This window comes from Schistocerca nitens, chromosome 1 (assembly GCF_023898315.1).
Source record: "Schistocerca nitens isolate TAMUIC-IGC-003100 chromosome 1, iqSchNite1.1, whole genome shotgun sequence".
Lineage (NCBI taxonomy): Eukaryota > Metazoa > Arthropoda > Insecta > Orthoptera > Acrididae > Schistocerca > Schistocerca nitens.
In genome coordinates this window covers 1,190,719,923-1,190,739,077 of record NC_064614.1, presented here as the reverse complement: position 1 = coordinate 1,190,739,077, position 19,155 = coordinate 1,190,719,923, and positions in this window count along the sequence as shown.

Sequence of the window (19,155 nt, the reverse complement as noted above, 5' to 3'; positions counted from 1 at the left end):
GTCATTATCTTCAGACACTACTGAAGGAACGAAGGTCATTTAACAGTGCAATTACCATTAACCCACATATTTTTGTCGGACAAAGATGGTAAGTTGATATGGTGATTACCAGCTGACATGTGGTGACAAGTTTTAGTGTATTGCAAAGTTACTGGCTCCTTCCTTTTTTCCTTGCGGTCAGCCAGCCACTTCCATCTGCTATATTGTTTTAGCTCCCTCTACCACTTTCTTCCTGTGTTGTCCATGTTTTACTGCTTGCGGCATGCTTCGTCCCACGCTTCGGTGTGGGTAGGCATACATTTTTCCAAGCTTGTTACCTGTGTTTTACGTTCTGTTTTATCTTACTGTTCTGAGTCTTTTCTTGACACCCGTCTCAATCTGTTACTGAGCGGGCGCTGAAGACCTTTCCGTTGTGCGCCTATACAACCCTCTCCATCCATCCAGCCATCCTATACCTACCTCTGGGCACTTTCGATGGAGCTGTGGTGTGCGTACTGTAAGACCTTCGGAACACACACCATTAGATTATTTGACTTGTCGCTCTAACGAAGTAGGCGAGTGTCAGCAATATGTCTCGAGGTCTTATCGTGGCGTGTTTATCTTCTGCCGTTAGGTCAGACGATAGAAATGCCATTTGCACGCTTAGAGTAGCAGATTGACGGTGACCAACTTTAAACAGAACTTGATTAATTTTCACACACATTTATTAAAATAATAAAAAGCATAGACATTATGTAACTTGATTCTGGATGCTGTTTACAATTGACAATCTGAAGTTTCTTTGGTCTTGGTATGTTAATCTTATTTTCACATATCTCTGATACTTGACAAAGTGTCTATTCATTTATCTTCATGGCTATGTACAGGAATATGGTAATCTTATTAGGCGCAGACGGAAACTTGACTATAGACTGGTACAGACTAATGCAGACTGGTACAGACTGGTGCAGACAAATGCAGACTGGCTGATCGGAGGTCTGTACACTCGTTATAATACCTCGCGCATTCAGGTATCACTGCGCGAGTGTGATCTGTGAGGAGAAAAGGTTCTACATTAGCAGCAATCTCATTGGCTGCGTTACATATTAATACGCGGATCGGCGGAAGCAGAATTTGGTCCGTCTCTAAGGCAGCGCCATCTCGTAGTGCGGAGACGGACGAGCGCTGTGCCTGTGCTGTTGTGCTTAGCGGGGCGCACTCTAGTGGGAAAGTTGTGTACGCGCTGATTACGTGGAACTATGTACACAACAGGAACATAGGCCAGTTACCCCATATATTTTTGGGGAAAAAGATTGTCAGTTGGTGTGGTGACTGCCATTACTCCAGATACTATTGGTTAAGGCAATGGTGATCAATTTATATGGTCACTGCCATTACCCCAGACGGTTTTATGAGGCAAAGATAGTCAGCTGATATGGTGAATTTCATTACTGCAGACACTGCTGGGTTAGACAATGATTGCCAATTGACTGGGAGACTGCCGGTGCGCCCTAGATACTACTAGGTGGAGTAACGACGGTTAATTGACAAGTTGACAGCCATTACCCCAGACACCAGCATGGGCGATGATGGTCACCTGAGAAGGTGACTGTCATTACAGTAGATTCTTTTGGGTACGGCAGTGATATTTATTTGACAGAGTGACTATCTTTACCTCTGATGCTATTAGGTGGGGCAATGATGGTCAGTTGACCCAGTTGACTCCTGTTTCTTCTTCCATCACATCAGACAAATCTTCACCCTCATAGAGGCTTTCAGTGTATTCTTTCCACCTATCTGCTCTCTCCTCTGCATTTGACAGTGGAATTCCCGTTGCAGTCTTAATGTTACCACCGTTGCTTTTAATGTCACCAAAGGTTGTTTTGACTTTCCTGTATGCTGAGTCTGTCCTTCCGACAATCATATCTTTTTCGATGTCTTCACATTTTTCCTGCAGCCATTTCGTCTTAGCTTCCCTGCACTTCCTATTTATTTCATTCCTCAGCGACTTGAATTTCTGTATTCCTGATTTTCCCGGAACATGTTTGTACTTCCTCCTTTCAACAATCAACTGAAGTATTTCTTCTGTTACCCATGGTTTCTTCGCAGCTACCTTCTTTGTACCTATGTTTTCCTTCCCAACTTCCGTGATGGCCCTTTTTAGAGATGTCCATTCCTCTTCAACTGTACTGCCTACTGCGCTATTCCTTATTGCTGTATCTATAGCGTTAGAGACCGAGCGAGGTGGCGCAGTGGCTAGCACACTGGACTCGCATTCGGGAGGACGACGGTTCAATCCCGCGTCCGGCCCTCCTGATTTAGGTTTTCCGTGATTTCCCTACATCACTCCAGGCAAATGCCGGGATGGTTCCTGTGAAAGGGCACGGTCGACTTCCTTCCCCGTCCTTCCTTAATCCTATGAGACCGATGACCTCGCTGTCTGGTCTCCTTCCCCAAACAACCAACCAACCAATAGCGTTAGACAAGTTTAAACGTATCTCGTCATTCCTTAGTGCTTCCGTATCCCACTTCTTTGCGTATTGATTCCTTCTGACTAATGTCTTGAACTTCAGCCTACTCTTCATCACTACTATATTGTGATCTGAGTCTATATCTGCTCCTTTTTTTTTTCTCCCTAGACAACTTTTTTTTTGACCACTATTTTATTTTATTTTTATTTTTATTTTTTTTGAAGGAAAGTAAACATTTGCTCCAATTTGTAATGAGAATAGAATGAACAAAGTATATATCATTTCTAGGCTGCCGTTGCGCAATATAAGAAATGAAATGTCTTCTTGAGGGTTTTTTTTTTTTTTTTTATTTGCGCCAAGTAGTAAACAGAAATTTTTATGGTGCACAAAAGACTATCACTTCATAGTTGAAGGAAAGTTGCTCCGCTGCTCTGCGAGAGAAGGGAAATGTGAAAAAACGAAAATGGGAAAGAAAAAAATGCCTTCTGCATTGGTGAGCATCTGAATATTATCGTAAAATTCCGAGAAGAACTAAAGTCCCAGGAAGCAAATAGGATTCATACATACAGGTCACTGGCAAACTCTGCTATCCGAAATATTGTATTTGAAGCATTTAACCGTTAATTATGATTTTCAGCATATTTCCAAATATCCTCCTATAGTCACAATGTTGTCTCATTTTAAAGTGTTCAATTTCTATGTAAGAATAATAGTCGAGGAAAGTAGCATGCCTATTCTGCATAATAAACGATGCTGTGTGGCCCATGATCCACGTTGCAGCGTTGTTTTTTGCTCGTGGATATCTCAGTTTTTGTGGCTGAATGATCTCTAAAAGGTGTACACCACAGGGCGTCGTACGGCCTATCACCGACAATCGTTGACGAAGAAATGTAGTAATTTCTTCTGCAAGTCCGGACGTGAACCTATGAAGAAGCGTATCGACTCTTCCGCATGCGTCACAGTTGGGCGTTGGATGAAGGCCAATTTTATGTAGCTTTTCATTCGTTGCTACTTTATCGTTGACTGTTAGCCAGTCGGCTATGACGCGTGACGGTAACACGTCGCTGTGCACATTCCGCCATACTATACTCCAATGTGTATGTGGATGTTTTTCTTCGAGACGATTCCTGTGGTTTGTTGTCATGAGAAGGCCATAAAGCTTCCTGTTCGTCAGGCTTCCGTTATCGACGATGTTGTGTCGAATGTAGCTCATTTCCATGTAGTACAGTCGCACATGTCGGTAAGAAAGTGGAATGCCGGCGATATTAACGGGTGGGTCAAGGCTATGAGGCTTCCACCGCTGAATGAGGTTTGAGATGATACTGGTCCTCCGGGTACGGAACTCCTTCCTGATGCGATTTAGGAGCAGGGTGACAAATTTTTTGTGTACTTTAATGAGGTTAAGGACACCTTTGAACGAAGGTAAGGGTAAGGTATCGAATTGAACTTTGAAAATGTGCCCCCTAAAAAGAAACCAACATAACGCTTGTTGTATACTCTTGGCTAGATGGTCGGAGATTGGAAGAATTTGCGCCAAATAATTCATCTTGCTCGTAATGGCGATCTCGATGGTCTTAACTTTCTGTAGTATGTTCAAGTCACGGTCGGAGTGAAGTATCAAAGCAGCACGTAATTTATTAAGCATGTGTGACCAGTTCTTCGTCAGGAATTTGTCTGGTTTGGCCTCAAAGGTAACACCGAGGGTTGGGTGATAATCCTTGACCTTGCACCAGGTAATATGGGATATGTCTCCGATACCGCCACCGATCTGCAAAGCTGTGGTCGTAGTTCTATTTAGTATTGCTCCTGAAAGAAATGTGAATGTTTGTAAAAGAGTTTCCGCTGACAGAAGTTGTTTCGATGATGACACAGTTACGCATATATCGTAAGCATACGCAATGCAAGGGATAGTGACTGACTCGACGCTAACCCCGATCCCGCTATGCGCTAAGTTGTTCAGTAGCGGCTCTACTGCAATGGCGTACAAAATCATTGACAGAGGACAGCCTTGGCGGATGGATTGCTCAATGGAAACTTCTTTGTAAAATGACCATTAATGAGAATCCGTGAAGAGGCATTTGTAGTAAGTTTGCGAATTAATTCTATGAGATGAGGTCCAAATCCTTGTTTCTTCATGCTTTTGAAGAGGAAGTCATGACGTACACGGTCATAAGCCTTCTCAAAATCTAGAAAGATCAGAGCGCCCTGTCCTTTGGTTTCAGCATATGAACAGATGATGTCCCTCAAATCGCAGGCAGCTGAGGTTGCACTTCGGCCTGGCACTGCGCTGTACTGGTAACTGCCCAAAACCTTGTACATAACGGTTTGCATCCTTATCTTAATCGATCTGGTGATGATTTTGAAATCGGCATTCAGGAGTGTGATGGGTCGCATGTTTTCGACCTTCCTGCTGTTCCCTTTTTTCGGTAAGGGCAGGATGATACCTTCCGTAAATGCCTTGGGTATAACGTCCAGGTGCCAGAGTTCATTCGCTATCTCGAGGAGTGTCGGACCGAGGAGGTTCCAGTAACGCTGGTAAAACTCAGCGCTGAGACCGTCGGGTCCTGGGGACTTCCCTTTCTTTGCACTGTGGACCGCCAGTCGGATTTCGTCCTCTGTGAAAAGAGATGCCAGATTTGCATTATCCTGTTGTGACAAGCAACAGCTCAAGGTCCTAAGAAAATCGTCGCACGAGTGTTCATCAACGGATTGCTTCTTGTAAAGTTGACTGTAATAGTCGTAGACGTGCGAGATGATGTCACGTTGCTTCGTGATGGCATTCTCAGCGTCATCAACGATGGCTTCAATCAACATGGCTTTACACCGTTTCGTTCTCAGGATGTGGTACAGAGAGGCCCGTTCTTCGGCGGCAACGTCTTTGAGATGGGCTCGCACGATGATGCCTTGCATTCGTTGGCGTTGTATCGCCGTGATTTCCGCTTTATATCGTTTGATCTTTACGTCGATATCGCGAGAAGGATTGTTAGAGTGACTGTACAGTTCTCTCAAACAGCGATAATAAAACTCAATAGTCTGTTTCTGCCAATAGCTTTTTTGTCGGGCGTAGCTCATGAGGGTGAGGCGTAATTTAGGCTTAGCACACTGAATCCACCACTGGAGAACGCTATCGTAACGACGTCGTTGCCGCTGGAGTTGTTGCCACGTTATGTTCACCTCCTCTTGGGCATCCTGCAGAAGGCTGACATTCAATTTCCAGTAGCCTTTCTCGCGGTATATTTGCTGGCGTTGTAGGTTAAGGTAACACTGATACGCACAATGGTCGGAGATGTTGACAGGAGCTATGTCACAGTTCACAGTGTGTCGCTGGAGGGCATCGGACACATAGATCCTATCCAGCCGACTGGCAGAATGACTGGTTACGAAGGTGTACGCTACCCGTTCACCGTACAGTTGTTGCCGTGTATCGTGAAGACGCATGCCATGAATTAAATGTTCAAGTTCGATACATCTGTTCGTATTAGGAGTTTCGTCTCCGTCGTTAAGCACACAATTGAAGTCACCACCGAGGATGAGATGTGCACGATAAGCGCTAAGAAGAATGCGAACCTCGTTTTTATAAAAATTTGAACGATCTCTCTTAGGAGTGCTACCTGAGGGGGCGTACACGTTAACAATCTGCACACCATTCACTCAAAGAGAAATGCCACGACCACTAGGCAGCCGCTGCACATCCGTAAATGGGATACCGTCGCGCAGAAGTATGGCAGTGCCTACAGCATCCTGGAGATTGATGTTATCAATGAGAACGTAACCGGGCACTTCTAAGACTGCGACTACCTCCTGTAGGAGGGCAATATCAACGCTGGTACCATACAAGAAATCAGTTAGCGAACGGAGTTTCACCGCACTTTGAATTCTATTGACGTTAAGTGTGGTAACGTTGTAGGTTTGGCTATCGCACATGATGGTTCAAAGGACAATGAGCTCTGAGTGTTGGATCGTCCTTCTCGACGGCTTTGAACAAAAACTCGTCGGGAGCGTCTGGAGTACGAAACGAAATGTCAAAACCATTAACGGGTCAGGGAGTGGAAATGTCGCAGCGCGATGGCCATACGCGAGAGCAGCTACTGCTGCATCTCCTCGTTCTGCTGCCACCACGGCTCACTGCTGTCGGGGTGCTTCGCGGTGCGCGCGCCGCCCTGCCCGCCACCGCCGGCTGAGTCTGTCAACGTGGTCGCGTCCGCCTGGCCACCACGCGGGGCTGCGACTGACGTCACCGAGTTCCTGCGGGAGCGCTGCTGCAGCTGCTCGCTACTCTGTTCGCTCTCCCTCTTAGCCGTTACGGTGCTCTGTTCCCTCTCAGCGCTCAGTAGTGCCTTCAGGTGTTTGGTTTGTTCACGAATGCGTTCTTGCCTCGCGGTGTCCTCGCAGCGCACGGAGCAAGAACATTGAGGTTCAGTCTCGCTGCCACTTTCTGACATGTGTACAGGTCTCAAATCATCCGAATTTTCCTCTTTGCTACTATTCCCTTTGCTTCTCCTTCGGCGGCCTTTCTTCGTTTCTGCTGCAGTCTCTACCGATAGGGGTGGTTCAGGCAAACTGATCTGCACCCGCTCCTGTATCTCACACGGCTTAGTTGCAGAGGTGGCTGGCTCATCGTTGCTATCCAGCGGTAACTGCCCCGGTGAGGATGACGGTGCCGAATCGACGTCCGTCCTACCGCGAATGTCTTTGGCACTGCATTCCACCTGAACTGGCATCTACGCCTCGCTAACACGTTCCGGCTGCCGGGGTGGTTGTACAGTCCCCGCGACTACCTCACTCAATAGCGGAACAAGCTTTTCACTACCGTCTGCAGGACGTTCCCATGGAAGTTGAAATGGACGTCTACGTGTGCAGTTCATTCGCAGATGTTCTGTTGAATGGCAGATCGAACAGGTAGGGGGTTGTCCAATGTAAGTTACCTGTGCACGACAGCCGCCAATGGCAACATACGAAGGTATATGCTTTTTTAAGTCTACACGTACACTTCGCACCCCGCTGTTAACTTGGTAGCGATATGCACTCGACCATTTTTCATTTGTAACTGACAAAACAGCGCCGTACAGCGACATAGAACGTGCAATCAGGTCATTAGGGCACTCAGGTGGCACATTAAATACCCTGACGGTTCTCACTCCGTATCCCGAAGGCACGATTTGGACATTACTAATACTGCCATCATTATGACGAAATGGTCTCACACCAGCATGCTCCTCAACTAATTTCTCATAAGTGTCACTCGAAATAAATTTGATAAATAACGAGTACTGCACAAAGTCCAACTGGAACGTGTCGACTATATCTTCAGGCAATTTCAGATCCTCAAAGATCCACTCATGAATGTCAAAGGCCGTCGGTCGCAAGGCAGCGCGATCGAAAACACACTGAACGCTGTTCGCTCTGTTAATTGTCGACATCTTACTTACAACAGTTATACAGAAAGAAACGTTAACAGCGCTCGCACTCGCTGCTCAGCTCTCCACCTCAGCACTGCTCGCGACGTAAACAGAGGCCCGCGCGACCGCCCGTCACCGCGCGATGTGCACTGGCCGAGTGCCGGAACACGACTGTGTCTTGAACTTCAGCCTACTCTTCATCACTACTATATTGTGATCTGAGTCTATATCTGCTCCTGGGTACGCCTTACAATCCAGTATCTGATTTCGGAATCTCTGTCTGACCATGATGTAATCTAATTGAAGTCTTCCCGTATCTCCCGGCCTTTTCCAAGTATACCTCCTCCTCTTGTGATTCTTGAACAGGGTATTCGCTATTACTAGCTGAAACTTGTTACAGAACTTAATTAGTCTTTCTCCTCTTTCATTTCCTTGTCCCAAGCCCATATTCTCCTGTAACCTTTTCTTCTACTCCTTCCCCTACAACTGCATTCCAGTCGCCCATGACTATTAGATTTTCGTCCCCCTTTACATACTGCATTTACCCTTTCAGTATCCTCATACACTTTCTCTATCTGTTCATCTTCAACTTGCGACGTAGGCATGTATACCTCGTGATGGCTGGGTGTTGTGTGCTGTCCTTAGGTTAGTTAGGTTTAAGTAGTTCTAAGTTCTAGGGGACTTATGACCACAGCAGTTGAGTCCCATAGTGCTCAGAGCCATTTGAACCATTTGCATGTATACCTGAACTATCGTTGTCGGTGTTGGTCTGCTGTCGATTCTGATTAGAACAACCCGGTCACTGAACTGTTCACAGTAACACACCCTCTGCCCTACCTTCCTATTCATAACGAATCCTACACCTGTTATACCACTTTCTGCTGCTGTTGATATTACCCGATACTCATCTGAACAGAAATCCTTGTCTTCCTTCCACTTCACTTCACTGACCCCTACTATATCTAGATTGATCCTTTGCATTTCCCTTTTCAGATTTTCTAGTTTCCCTACCACGTTCAAGCTTCTGACATTCCACGCCCCGACTCGTAGAACGTTATCCTTTCGTTGATTATTCAATCTTTTTCTCATGGTAGCCTCCCCCTTGGCAGTCCCCTCCCGGAGATCCGAATAGGGGACTATTCCGGAATCTTTTGCCAATGGAGATATCATCATGACACTTCTTCAATTACAGGCCACATGTCCTGTGGATACACGTTACGTGTCTTTAATGAAGTGGTTTCCATTGCCTTCTGCATCCTCATTTGCTGATTCTTCCGCCTTTAGGGGCAATTTCCCACCCCTAGGACAAGAGAGTGCCCTCTTTGACAAGGCCGTTGGCAGAATGAGGCTGACTTCTTATGCCGGAAGTCTTCGGCCGCCAATGCTGATTATTTATCAATAATTTAGGCAGTGGCGGGGATCGAACCCGTGACTGTACACGTTTTGATTATGAATCAAAGACGCTACCCCTAGACCACAGGTACCCTGGCGTAGGTTATGCAAATAACTGATGTTTGACGAACTATAGTGACATCGACTGGACGTTTTACATAATTCTGATATACGTATTCAAGTGGAAAATAGGGAGTGCAGAAGAAACATCGTTCTTTCTTATGTGTACGTTTCATTGTGTTCAATAAATAATTACTGAAGAAAAAAAGTGGTCTATTACTTTCTGGGCGACCATCGTACTTAAGTAATGGATAAATATTATGTGAATCACTAATGCCTAATCAAATGTAATTACATTAAGCCGAGACTTAGACGTAATTTTGATAGATTTATTCAAGTGGAACATTTTTGTCAGACAATTACGATTATGTTTTATGACACTACATCATTTATCATAGTCAACAATCACACTATTTACGTAATGTATGCATGTTAATGGTATAACTGATGCTAAATGAAACAGTAATTGATGTTTCTGTAAGATATTTTCTCACTTTCGTTGCAGTGTATTTTCTGTGTAGCTGATGCTTCATACCAATGTTGTTGAGGCGGCTCAACGAAACATGACGATGTCTTGGCAGACGTCAGGCAGTCTCAACTTGTTGACTATGTTTTTTGCTTGATGAAAAAAGTACTGACCTGCAAGCATCGAAAAACCACAGGACTACTTATATTTTGATAATACTCGCGATGGCGAGCACAGCCCATCAGCATTCTAAATATAGTGGCCGTCTTGACAGTTTGTTTTGGATGTTGAGAGAGACAGAATGTTTGTTGTAAACAAAGCAAGAGATCACAATTAATTGGCTGTTTCATTCCTTCCACTAACATGCCAATGATTAACAGCACCAACACAAGTCCCAATTCTGCGTCATATAGTTGTTTATTATTTTAAGTGCATTATTTTTTGTTACTATTGTTGTGGTCTTCAGTCCGAAGACTTGTTTGATGCAGCTCTCCATGCTACTCGATCCTGTGCAAGCCTCTTCATCTCTGTCCATATAGTTTGCTGTCTCAGATTTATAATGCCATTGGCAAACCCCAAAGTTTCTATTTCTTCTCCCTGGACTTCACTTCCTATTCCAGATTTTTCTTTTGTTTCCTGTACTGCTTGTTCAGTATGCAGATCGAATAACATCTGGGATGGGATACAACCCTGTCTCACTCCTTTCTCAACCACTGCTCCCTTTTCATGTCCCTCGACTCTTGTAACTGCCATCTGGTAAGAAAACATGGTCTAGTAGTAATCTGGTACAAATTATAGATAACCTTTCGCTCCCTGTATTTAGCCTTGCCCCCTACAGAATTTGAAAGAGAGCACTCCAATAAATATTGCCAAAAGCTTTCTCTAAGTCTACAAATGCTAAAAACGTAGGTTTGACTTTCCTGAACCTATCTTATAAGGTAAGTCGTAGTATCAGTATTGTCTCGCGTGTGCCCACATTTCTCTGGAATCGAAACTGATCTTCCGCGATGTCGGCTTCTACCAGGTTTTCCATTCTTCTGTAGGGAATTCGTGTTAGTATTTTGCAACCATGACTTATCAAACTGAAAGTTCGACAATATTCACACCTGTCGGCAACTGCTTTCTTTGGAACTGGAATTATAGCATTTTTCTTGAAGTCTGAGGATATTTCTCCTATCTCATATATCTTACACACCAAATGGAAGAGTTTTGTCATGGCTGGCTGTCCCAAGGCTATCAGAAGTTTGGACGAAATGTCGTCTACTCTCGGGGCTGTGTTTCAACTTAGATCTTTCAGTGCTCTGTCAAATTTTCCTCGCAGTATCATGTCCCCCATCTCCATCTACCTCCTCTTCCATTTCTATGATATTTTCTGCGAGTTCATTTCCCTTGTACAGACGCTCTGTATCACCTTTCAGATTTCTCTTCTTTACTTAGGACTGGTTTTCCATCGGAGCTCTTGATATTCATACAGCTTCTTTTCTTTTCTCAAAGGCCTGTTTAATTTTTCTGTAGGCAGTATCTATCTTTCCCCTCTTGATACATACTTCTATAACTTTTCATTTGTCCTCTAGCCATTCCTGCTCTGCCGTTTTGCACCTCCTATCAATCTCATTTTTAGACATTGTTCTCTCTTGCGCCTGCTTCATTTGCAGCATTCTTACATTTCCTCCTTTTGTCAGTTAAATTGAGAATCTCCTGTGTTATCCAAGGATTTCAACTAGATCTTGTTTTCTTACCTATTTTGTTCTCTGCTGCCTTTACTATTTCATCTATTAAAGCCACCCATTCTTCGTCTATTGCACCCCTTTCCCCTGTTCTAGTCAGCCGTTGCCCAATGGGCCCTCTGAAACACTCAACAGTCTCTGGTTCTTTTAACTTATCCAAGTCCCATCTCCTTAATTTCATACCTTTCTGCAATTTCTTTAGTTTTAATCTACAGTTCATAGCCAATAAATTGTTGTCAGTGTCCACATCTGCCCCTGGAAATGTCTTACAATTTAAAAATTGGTTCCGAAATCTCTGTCTTACCTTCATGTAATCAGTTTGAAACCTTGCAGTGTCTCCAGGTCTCTTCCACGTATACAACCTCCTTTCAGGATTCTTAAACCCCGTGTTAGCGATGATCGAATTATGCTCTGCGCAAAATTCTACCATTTCATTCCTTTCATTCCTTATTTCATTCCTTTCCCCCAGTCCATATTCACCTACAATTTTTCCTTCTCTTCGTTTTCCAACTATCGAATGCCAGTCCCCCTTCACAATTTAATTGTTATCTCCCTTAACTATCTGAATAATTTTTTTATCTCATAATTTAGTTCTTCAACATCTTCAACAGCTTCATCATCTGCAGAGCCAGTTGGCATATAAACTTGTATCATTTTGGTGGGTGTGGACTTCGGGCCATTCTTCGTTAGAATAATGTGTTCACTATGCTGTTCATAGCAGCTTACCCACATTCCAATTTTATTATTCGTCATTAAACGTACTCCTGCGTTAAACATATTTGATTTTGTATTTATTGCCCTGAATTTACATTTTCAGGAGTACTGTTCCTAATGCTACCTAAGTTCACTGATTCCCACTATATCTAACTTCAACTTATCAATTTCCCTTTTTAAATTTTCTAACTCATCTTCCCTATCTAGCATTCCACGCTCTAATCAGTAACGCCTGTTTTGTTTTCCCTGATGACTACATCCTCTTGGGTAGTCCCCGCCCAGAGATCCGAATGGGGAACTATTTTTTCTTCGTAATATTTTACCTAAGAGGATGCCATCGTCATTTAGCCATATAGTACCAGCACAGCAAGGCGGTTTCGGCCTATGTTACAAGCCCAGATCAGTCAATAAATCAGACTGTTGCACCTACAACTACTGAAAAGGCTGCTGTCTCTCTTCAGGAACCGCATGTTTGCCTGGTTCAAAATGGTTCAAATGGCTCTGAGCACTATGGGACTCAACTGCTGAGGTCATTAGTCCCCTAGAACTTAGAACTAGTTAAACCTAACTAACCTAAGGACATCACAAACATCCATGCCCGAGGCAGGATTCGAACCTGCGACCGTAGCGGTCTTGCGGTTCCAGACTGCAGCGCCTTTAACCGCACGGCCACTTCGGCCGGCTGTTTGCCTGGTCTCTCAACAGATAGCTCGCCGATGTGGTTGCACGTATGGTACGGCTATCTGTATTGCTGAGGCACGCAAGCCACCCAACATGCGCATTGCCCATGGTTCATGAAGGGATCATTATTCTTTATTGTTGAATAAAACCCAAAAGTATCTGTCCATGGTAATAGTCACCATACGTCAACCGACCATTGTTGCTCCACCCAATACTATCTGCAGTAACAGCAACGACTTGTCAACTGACCGTTACTACCCCACCGACAAGTATCGATATTTACGACAAACAGGTAGGAGGGCGCTTTGGGAGTCTGTGCAGGAAGAAATAGCTTGCCACGACGTCGTCGCATCTGCTCCACTAGCCCCGAGAACAGCACAGTTCCACATAATAGACTGAAAACTGCCGTGGGAGTGCTATTTTGCGGACAATGTCGCGAACGCTACGGAGCACACGATAAAATTCCCTTGCTTAGGCCTCCATGTCGCGGATTGAGCCTCCACTCCTGCCAGAGGTTCGAGTCCTCCCTCGGGCACCGGTTTGTGTGTTGTTTTTGGCATAAGTTAGTTTAAGTAGTATGTACGTCTAGGGACCGATGACCTCTGCAGTTTGGTCCCTTAAGAATTCACACACACACACACACACACCAACACACACCAACACACACCAACACACACACACACACACACACACACACACACACACACACACACACACACACTGCCTTGCTTAGACCAATCAGTGTAAACACTAATAAAATCTGTGTGATGACTTAAAATCTCGTTAAATTATATGTTAAAAACATAGTCTGGGATTATAATCTGGGGTAGAAAGGTAATCTGGGCCTGTTTAATAGCCAGGGGGACCTTAATGTCCACCACTTGCAATAACTCAATACTTTCCCCTGTACGGATTCCAAATTGCTTCGTTGCCCGCGGACGGTGACGAACAGACTTGCCAGTCGCCGCTGGACAACGGAGATAAATACTGGCGATTTTACAACAGACAAGGTCCTGTATACTTGGCGTACCACGACACAGTGGGGGCTCACCAAATTTTGCACCCAGGCTAGACACTGGGCTCGTCCGATAAGCCCCTGTTGACGGCCTAATACCCTCGTTGTGAACCGCATCCAGCACATCGAGATGTGAATGCTCTGAGTTCATGAATCACTTCCGTAACACTCGCATGTTGATCGAACACACCGGTAGTAAATCGAGCAGAATTTCTCCGAATTGCTTCGGTGTCTTCCTTCAATCCGTCCTGGTTGGAATCCCAGACACCCCATTACTCAAGAATGGGTCATACAAGTGTTTTGTAGACGGCCTAATTTACTGATGAACTGTGCTTTCCCAGAATTTTCCCCATAAACCCATCATTCAGCTCTTCTACAACCGACCTTATGTGCTCGTCCCAGTTCATGTCACTTTGTAACGTTACGTCTCGATATTTAATTGATGTGGCTGTGCCAAGCAGCACATCACTATCACTGTGTTACAAGATTACAGAATTGTTTTTCGTTCACATCTTCATTAACTTACATTTGCCCACTTTCACAGCAAGTTGCCATTCATCAAACCAAATAGAAACTCAATCAAAGTCATCTTGTATCCTCCTGCAGTCAGTCAAAGATAATACGTATCAGTATATCTGAGCCGGCCGCGGTGGCCGAGCGGTTCTAGGCGCTTCAGTTTGGAACAGCGTGACTGCTACTGTCGCAGGTCCGAATCCTGCCTCGGGCATGGATGTGTGTGATGTTAGGTTAGTTAGGTTTAAGTAGTAGTCTTGCGCATAATAGTTCGCGATGGGAACGTTCAGTTTAGTTCGCGGTTCCGTCGCGAACTAGGTAGTTCTCTTAGTTCGTTAGCTCCCATCTCAATTTCCAGAAAGACAGTTCGCTCGCTTTGCTATCGCTACTGCACACGCTCTTTTATTCGTTACGCTAGTCTTTTAAATAATGACCAGTGTTGCCAATGCCTGTATTATTACAGTTTTATGTCGAGTAATTAGACTTCGAAAGGGCAAATAAACCAGTTATTTACACGAATGGGTAAAATGGGGTAGTCAACTACTTTACTTTACATACAGTGCACTCGTAGTATTTTAATTTTAAAATATATTTATTTATTTGTTAGTTCATTGTAGGAATATTACTTACAGAATATGCTAAATGCGTTTTTTTGTGAATAAAAATACACTTTCATAAATAATCGACTTTTTTAGAGTTTTGGAAATAACCAACAAAAAATATTTCTGCTTCAGGTACAGGTTAAGTACTACATGGCACAAACAATAATACCTTTATCATTAACAGAAGAAACACTAACACTTATAATTTGTTACCAAACAATTAGACATAGAAAAAATAACTATGACCCATGAGTGAGATCGCATTCTAAAGCATACTTAATGTGCTTTGCATTATCATTCTTTAAATAATCAGTCTTCTAATTTTCAAGTGAAATATTACAGAAATTTACATATTATTATGTAAAATTTTGTTCGTTGATAAGTGTTCTTCGTTCATTAAGGATTTGTCCCATCGCCGAAAAAACGCGTTCGTAGGGTACTGATGTCGCTACTATGCAAAATCTCTTTAACACATATGCATATACATTTTTAAAGCCTACTGCGGGCTCTCGCTCCGTCTCGCTATTGTCCGTCGGTCTTCGGAAAAGAGCGAACGAACTAAGTAGCGAGGTTGTCCGTGAACTAGTTCGCGTAGTTCGCCTGTGGGAGTGCTCTTCCGAACTAGTTCGTTCGCAAACTACAGAAGACTATTAAGTAGTTCTAAGTTCTAGACAAGCTTAAGTGTTGTGATATGACTGGGACGTTGCACAATTGGTTTAATCCATACTTAACTGGAAGAATGCAGAAGGTTGAAATTCAAAGTACAGATAGTCTAAAAAAACCAGCAGTGTTCTCTAACTGGGGAGGTATCAAGAATGGTGTCCCACAGGGTTCAGTCTTAGGTCCCTTAGTGTTCTTAATATATATTAACGACTTGCCACTCTATATTCATGAAAATAAAAAGTTAGTTCTTTTTGTTGATGATACAAGTATAGTAATCACACCGGAGAAGCAAGAATCAGCTGAGGAAACTGCAAATAATGTCTTTCAGAAAATTATTAAGTGGTTCTCAGCTAATTGACTCTCACTAAATTTTGAGAAAACACAGTTTTTACAATTCTGTACAGTAAATGGCGTAACACCATTGATAAATATAGACAATGAACGGAAGTTTGTTGCTAAGGTAGAATGCTCAAAATTTCTGGGTGTGGGCATTGGTGAGAAATTGAATTGGAAGAAACACATCGATGATCTGCTGAAACAGTTAGGTTCAGCTACTCATGCTATTAGGATTACTGCAAATTTTGGTGATAAACATATCAGTAAATTAGCCTACTATGCCTGTTTTCATCCATTACTTTCATATGGCATCATATTTTGGGGTAATTCTTCATGAAGAGAGAAAGAATGCATTGCACAAAAGCGTATAGTCAGAATAATAGCTGGAGCCCACCCAAGATCATCTTGCAGACATTTATTTATGGAACTCGGGATATTCACAGTACCTTCGCAATACATTTATTCACTTATGAAATTTGTCATTAATAACCCATCCCAGTTCAAAAATAACAGCGAAGTGCATAGCTACAACACTAGAAGAAAGGATGATATCCACTATTCTGGATTAAATCTCACTTTGGCACAGGAAGGGGTGAATTATGCTGCCACAAAAATCTTGGGTCATTTGCAAAATAGTATTAAAAGTCTGACAGATAGCCAACCAACATTTAAAAGCAAATTAAAAGAATTTCTGAATGACAACTCCTTCTACTCAACAGATGAATTCTTAGATATGAAGTAGTAACTGTAAAAAAAATTAATTAATTATTTTGTGTAAAGAAAATTTATGTTAAAGTGACAGATTCCACACCATTACGAAATGTGGTATTCATGATCTATGGAACTAGGATTAAAGTATGTATGTACTGATGATCTCAGATGTTAAGTCCCATAGTGCTCAGAGCCACTATATCTGGGGCTGTTTGCTTTTCCCCCTACCCAGCAGATCGTTTATGTACAATGAGAACAACAGCGGTCCACTTCCCTAGGGCATTCCTAGCGATACCTCTGTCTCCCATGAACGTTCGTCGTTCAGAACAACGTACTGGTTTCTATTACTAAAGCAGTCTTCGAGTGACTTACATATCTGATAACCTGATCCATATGCTCAGACCTTCGTTAGCAGTAGCACTGAGTCAAACGTTTTCTAGAAATCTACGAATGTGCAATCTGCCTGTTATCCTTGATCCGTAGTTCACAGGATATAGTGCTAGAAAAAGGCAAGTGGATTTTCACACGAAAGATGATTTCTAAATGTGTTAATTTGTGGATATAGGCTTTTCTCTCTTAAGGAAATTTATTTTTATTTATTTATTTAAGATAATGTGCAGTAAGGCATAATTAACTCTATTTAGAACAAACGTGAACAGTTCTGGTGACATTCTAAGATAATTAATAGAACTTCTTGGATCTTCTGTTATAAATTGTTTCAGCAAGGATGCTGAGCAACCAAACTGGTACTGACTCTACGAATTATCTTAGAAGCTAGATTAAGGAAAGGCAAACCTACATTTCTAGCATTTGTAGACTTGGAGAAAGCTTTTGACAATTTTTACAGAAACCAGATGGCAGTTATAAGAGTCGAGAGGCATGAAAGGGAAGCAGTGGTTGGGAAGGTAGTGAGACAGGGTTGTAGCCTCTCCCCGATGTTATTCAATCTGTATATTGAGCAAGCAGCAAAGGAAACAAAAGAAAAATTCGAAGTAGATATTAAAATCCATGGAGAAGAAATAAAAACTTTAAGGTTCGCCGATGACCTTGTAATTCTGTCAGAGACAGCAAAGGACTTAGAAGAGCAGTTGACCGGAATGGATAGTGTCTTGAAAGGAGGATATAAGATGAACATCAACAAAAGCAAAACGAGGATAATGGAATGTAGTCGAATTAAGTCGGGTGACGCTGAGGGAATTAGATTAGGAAATGAGACACTTAAAGTAGTAAAGGAGTTTTGCTATTTGGGGAGCAAAATAACTGATGATGGTCGAAGTAGAGAGGATATAAAATGTAGACAGGCAATGGCAAGGATAGCAAATTTGTTAATATCGAGTATTGATTTAAGTGTCAGGAAGTCGTTTCTGAAAGTATTTGTATGGAGCGTAGCCATGTATGGGAGTGAAACATGGACGATAACTAGTTTGGACAAAAAGAGAATAGAAGCTTTCGAATTGTGGTGCTACAGAAGAATGCTGAAGATTAGATGGGTAGATCACATAACTAATGAGGAGGTATTGAATAGGATTGGGGAGAAGAGAAGTTTGTGGCACAACTTGACTAGAAGAAGTGATCGATTGGTAGGACATGTTCTGAGACATCAAGGAATCAGCAATTTAGTATTGGAGGGCAGCGTGGAGGGTAAAAATCGTAGAGGGAGACCAAGAGATGAATACAATAAACAGATTCAGAAGGATGTAGGTTGCAGTAGGTTCTGGGAGATGAAGAAGCTTGCACAGGATAGAGTAGCATGGAGAGCAGCATCAAACCAGTCTCAGGACTGAAGACCACAACAACAACATGCAGTACGGAATAAAGGTACTGTAATGCATGAAGTACTGTCGCCAGAACTGAAATTACATATCATATTGCGTGCATTTCAATCGAGGACACTCAGCATGCTTTAAGATACAGTTTTATTTGGTGATGAGGCTATTTCATTAACACCAATAATTATTAACATTAACAGTAATAATTATTAACATTAGCAACAATAATTAATCGAAGCAGGCCGCATTAAGAAGGAAATGGTTTGCATACTACTCTCTTGAAGATTGATCTATACAGTGGCAATATTTCAAAATTCTAACATATGTGAACGGGGAGCACTGCAGCGACGTTTTAAATAGATGAGTATTGAATAAAGAATGCAGCTTCTTGCATTTGTATAGCCTTCCCTCCTGTCAGCAATATTCTTTAACGAAGAGTTGGCCAACTCAAACGATGGTATTTTAGTCTTGTAGACGAGAGCATTGCTTCTATTTTTCTTAATTCAGTTGTACTCGTATATGTGCTCCTAACTCAATAAATTTTGCCCTGCAGCCCAGATACGGTGAAACTATCTATGTTCTGATCGCACGTGAAGGTCTCAGGAGTAGCAATATGTTGCTTATTTTGGTAATCAGCATCACTGAAATCCCACAAAC